Raw genomic sequence first — 5,886 nt, 5'->3', positions numbered from 1 at the left:
GGGCGTTCCACCCATGGAACCACACCGCAGCCAATGGGCGCGCCCCGAACCCGGCCGGCCGGCCAATGGCAGACCGGCTTCCGCGTGAGCGCGCAGCAGCCCGGCACGTGGACACCAGCCTGGCTGCGCCCGGAAGGCGCAGGGACACGCCCCCTCCGCTGGGCGGCTCTCTCCTTCCCCTCCCAGGCTGGAGGGGTGAAGGGGGGTTGCTTCCCTCCTTCCCCCAGTTGAGGGGGCCCCCGCACCCGCCTCAGGAGAGGGAGTGAGCGAAGGCAAGATCCTCCCCCCGCTTCCCCAAAATGCAACGCCTTTGCTCCCTAGGCACGAGGTGGAAGCAACCCGTGGCTCCCCCACATTTGCGTGCGCAAAGCGAGGAGGAAGGCAAGGCCGTGGGGGGCCGCTCCCTGCTTAGGCTTGCTTTAGAAAGCCTGCCTGCCTCTGTCCCAGCCACACAGCTGGTCCAATAAAAGACCCCCTCCAAGAAAAAGCTGGCGTGCATTCAAGAAGCCCCCTCGCCTGGCATCAGTCCTGGCCTCTCGCAGCTGCAGCATCTCCCCTGCTGCGCACGTGAGCGCGCGCGGGCCCTGCCCTGCCCTCTCCTCAGACAATGAAAGAATTGCTTTTGCAAAAATCCAGTTGGGCTAATGAAAGACTTCAGCTCTGCCACCGACTCCTCTCCTCAGCCCGCACTTCCCCGCTCTCCCACTTCAAGAGCCTCAGTTGCCTTCCCACCCATTCACCCGTTTGCTTGTAACACCGTCACATACCCAAGTGTTCTTCCTCAGTCCTGCCTGCGCTAAGCTTCCCCCCACCACCAAAAAAAAAAAAAAAAAAAGCATTACATTTGAGGCTGAGGACGGGAGCCTTTACTTTTACTGGGAAATCCTTGTCCTCACCCAACAAAAAGCTAACCTGAACTGAATGAGGGTTATAACCGGCCTGCTTGCGCCCATTCATACAATCAAGCATTTGAGGGTTGTTGGTTGTACAATCCAGCAGTTAAGGAACTTCCTAGCCAGCTACCCTGCACTGTCTTCTGTCAGTGTGGGTGTAGATAGCAGAGGCTAACCTTAGTTATGGGAGAGCAGAGTCTTGTGACTGAGCAGGCTTATTCTAGACACATTTTTTTTTCCAGCCTGAGTTTATTGATGGGTTTTTAATTCAAGGGAGCTAAAGCAGGAGTTGAGATGAGTATGGACCTTCCAGGGTAGGCAGGTTTGTGCTTGGTCTTGGCAAACAGCCTTGGCAATTTTATAAATTCATTTTTAAAAAAGCCTAGTATTTGGCTTGTTCTCACTGCTGAAAAAATGGGAGCGTAGCCAATATGCCGGAACTCTCCGTAGGCAAAACGCACAGCAAAGACAAGGCACCTTTGAGTGTTGCCCGGAGGTATATTCCCCACAGCTTTATACCTCCACTTGTGGCTGACTTTGTAAGTTAAATACATCTGTCGCAGTGACTACAAACCCACTGCTGTGCTTTCACCCATGTACAAGAGGGAACTTGTCCCCTCCACAGTGCTGTGTTGCTGTATTGATAACTCGTTACAGTTTGCAGCGGTTGTTGATCCAGTTATCACATAGCACTTCAGCAGTGGATTCAAAGGTAATTACAGAAGCTACAATGAAGCTAGAAAATCTTTAGCTCTATTTATTCACAGTTCCCATTTTGCAACAGGTGAATCAATAACCAAACTCAGTGAATTTTTAGCCTTGATGTTTTATGTACATTGTTTTAGAGCCAGCACAGCCAAGTCTAGATGAAGGTCTCCAGCCTTATTTTTTCTGAGCAGCCAGTGTTTTGTCTCCCTTGGCTTGCCTGCTGGCACCTGGGAGTATCCATCCTCTCCAGATGTGGTCTCTGTTTTGATATCCAAGTACACAATTCACATTCCTAGCAGTCCAGCGCACTGCATTGTCTTTGTGAAGTGGGTACACAAAATAGGCAGGAATTCTAAGACTTCATACATGGCTGAGAGGGGAAAAGGGGGCAGCTCAATGTTTATATGGAGACATCCTTTGAAAGCCTAAAGGGAGGTTTGCATCAGAACGGAGTCTGGCACGTGTGTTCCCCTGACTCAGACCTGATCTGCTTGCTTATGTGGAGCATGGCAACTCTATAATTCACCCCTACTTTCTGGAGCTATTTAGCCCTGCCGCATGATCAAATATCCCTGGGGCTTATGTGGCAGGACTGAGAGACCGGAAGCTGTAGCTACCTACCCCTAGCACAGCTTGGTATGCATCAGAGCTGGAAAAGTGTTGCCTCATCTGCCTGTGTTCATCCAGCTCTAGCACAAGCTCCCCCTTCCTTGATAACTGCACATGATCTTTCTGCTATCTTACAGCTTACAACATACAGCCAGAACTAAAGAGCTGCACCCTTTCTGCTGACATTTGCTTTTAATTAACTTGTGGGAACGCGCACAGTCATTGTTAAGCCCTGGGCTGAGGAGGAGTAAGTTACAATATCATACACTTAGTGGTTCTGTAAAGTAAAAGGGTAATCTCAGTGGAAATGATCTCTTGCTACAGCCCAGAAATCAACTGCTACATACATTTTAAAGGAACCAAGAAAAACTAAAGCATATTTACTGTGCAGGAGTCTTCAACTACAGAAATGACAGGGTATGGAGGAATGACAGACAGCACACTAGCAGGTTATGGACTGGAGCAATCTTTAGAGGGGATGTGGACAGAACCACTCAGAGAGCAAGTCTGAGATCTGGAAGCCAGTTATAAACAATTATATAATACATTTGTGGACCTCTGGACCCCCCAAGGGGGTCACCATGGTCCAGCTGAGTACAGGGCACTTAGCAAGGCACAATCACAATGCTGTTTGAGCACTAGCCAATTTCATTTCAGAACCCAGGGAGAGTTTAACTCAGACAGATGAACATCCTTGCTTCTCCAGGGCATGTTATACTAACTGCCTGGGGAGCCAAAAGTAGGTCAAGTGCAGGGTGTCACTTCCCTAAGCCAGGTAGGCAATTTTCCTCCCAGTCCCTGACTACACACCCTATCTTTTCAAAGCCAGTTTTCCTGCTGAGACCCAAGCATCAGTCTCTTCCTCCCCAGCAGGACAGGTGTGTTTCCTGACCTACAAAGCAACTGGCAAACCCTTTCCTACAGCCACACAGCTTGGCCACAAGCCCTTGGATATTAATTCCCAGGCACTTTTAAAGAGTTGCAGCAGAAGCTCACAGGGCTACAACAAAGTTAGCTGTTGACATTTAGCAAACTTTCACTTAGCTGAAATAATTTACAAATCCACTCCAAAGGCAAATTGTAACCAAATACCAATAAAGGACAGGTGACACTGTGGTTACATGCCAGCTCGGAGACTTAGGTTAATTTCTCTGCTACTGAGTCACCCTTGTGATCTAAGGCAAGTTACTTACAGCCAGATTTTTAAAGATGTTCAAACCTGTAGAAAGCTGTGAGTGAGATTTTCAAAAGCCTGTAGGTTTCAAAGAAGCCCCTTCCAAAACTATAGGAGAAACTCACAAGGAGCTCTGTAGACCTCAGACGATTGCATTTTGTCCTCCAGTAAATGGATGTGTTTGTTTTAACCCCAAGCGCTGCATATTTCACAACTGCTGCCTGGCAATTGCTGTCAGAGCAATGGTAACTGCACAAGGGCTTAGGGTGAAGCCCTATTACAGGTGGTGGAGAGCTTATCCACCTGGACAATGAGATAAGAGCTATATTTAGCTACTCTTTTTACACTTGTGTAACCTTCCTGGTGATCCTTTTAGGGTCCATCCACTCTCATTAAATATTTTTGTCTTAAGACTGGGAGGGAATCCTCTATTTCCTCAGCTCTTCCTTATGGCTGGAGGATGAAGAGCTATTCTATGACACAGGGTGTGGGTCCAAGACCAGACTCTAGGCCCAACACCTTCAAAGACTGTAGAGTCAGGCCCCAGATCTGCTTGTGTCACAACCCTAAGACTTGGGATGGGCAGAGAAAATCAAACTGGATGCAGATCCAGAGATAGATGCTTAGGCCTGTTGCTTCAGAAACAGAACACTTGAGTATTATAACAGGGTCGTTGCTGTTGTCATTGTTATTGTTGTCATTGCTATTATGTTATCATGTTATGATATGTTATCATCACACTGGAACTTTGTAATGTAATCACAGGAACATGATATTGGAGCATTAAAACTCCTCTAGTTCTGGTAAGCATTGCAAGAATGCATTAGTCAAAATGAGTTTTCTAACTTAATGCTATTGGATCCACTTAGTATCTTCCTGTCAATCAATCTTACTTGCACCCAGGTGCAATGTTAATAACCATATGCTGTAGCTTTGAATCTTCAAGACCTTGTGTGGTGTACTTCAGGGAATGCAGTTCTGTTGTACTCCAGAGCAAGTGCAAGGGAAACCTGTTTGTGGGGACTCCAGTTTGCTGTGAGACTGGCATTACACCACTATCCCCCTGTATGCCTGGCCTCTCATACACAAATTTGCACTATAACATGCAGTGGGGCTGGACTGGGAAACCAGCCCATCTGAGGAGATATGCTTGCAAGTAATATAGACTACTCTCGTCCAATGGAAAGGATCTTTACTATGTATTCCTCACTGAGGGTAAAACCCTCAACCTCCTGAAGTCAATAGCAAACCTTTCACTGACACCAGTGGGACGAGGATATTGCTACCGAGCAAGAAAGACCAGGATCCCTTCCACCTCCTCCCTTCTTGCTCATTGCCTTTTATCTAGATTCACTGTGCTTTGGACTTCCTTTGCTGCTTGCTCAAGTTTTAAGGAGCAAGAAATGAGTTCATTCTTTATAGTCAATCCCTAAAATGCCACTACTGTAAAACCCACCCACAGATCCTTTAATTCAAGGCAAAGAAGGGAAACAACAGGTGGTTGCATTTTTTCAATGAAATGAAACCAGCATGTGGCACAGATCCAGTCATGTTCCTCCAACCCCAGTCTACACAAAATCCAGAGCTTGTGAATAAATGGTTTTGAGTTTTGTCTTGTCAGAGTTGAGGGCACTGCCACCAGGCAGAACCCCAGCACAGTGTTTCATTTGGCACAGAGTTGAAAATTAAACCTTGGCCAGGAAATGCCAGAAAAATCAAACATGACATGGAAGTCTAAATTCATAGAAAGATTTAAGTTATGAAGCAGAGCTGGAATGTGAATATGCTAAAGGCAAACAGACAAAGAGGCCTCACCCTCTAAGGTATTCCACAGGACTCTGAGTCTCACATTTCCCTACAGGGCACATGGACCATTGACATTATTACCTTCCCTAGCTGGCCACTTGTCTCAGTCTAAGCCGTTCTCCTTACTCCTCTTCCTCACTCATCTTCTCCCACTGCTGCCCCCCCAGAAACAGCTTGTCATAAGCATGGAGGCTGGGATATTGGAGGCATATCAGCCATCCCACTCTATCAGCCATCCCACTCTCCCTTCCCAACTTGAGCCCCTTGCTCCTTGTTCTGTCATGTGTCATCACTGAGAACAGTCCAGCTCCATCCTCTCTGGAACCACCCTTCAAGTAGTTTAAGGTTGCTATTAAATCCCCTCTCAGTCATCTTTTCCCCAAACCAAATGAGCCCAGTTCTCTCAGCTTCTCCTCCAAAGTCATGTCCCCCAGCCCTCTCACCATTTTTGTTGCCCTCCATTGGACCCTCTCCAATTTGTCCACATCCTTTCTGTGGCAGAGGACCCAAACCTGGACACAGTATTCCAGATATGGCCTCACCAGTGCTGAATAAAGGAAAAAAGTCACTTCTCTAAATCTGCTGGCAATGCTCCTGCATTGCTGGCAAGGATCCTACAGGGGAGTGGTAGCAGCATTAATTACCATAGCAGTTGGCCAGAGCCCCACAGTGCTCTGGGCAATTAACACTGCCACT

Source organism: Alligator mississippiensis, chromosome 2, assembly GCF_030867095.1.
Source record: "Alligator mississippiensis isolate rAllMis1 chromosome 2, rAllMis1, whole genome shotgun sequence".
NCBI classification, from domain to species: Eukaryota; Metazoa; Chordata; order Crocodylia; family Alligatoridae; genus Alligator; species Alligator mississippiensis.
This window is presented reverse-complemented; position numbering follows the sequence as displayed.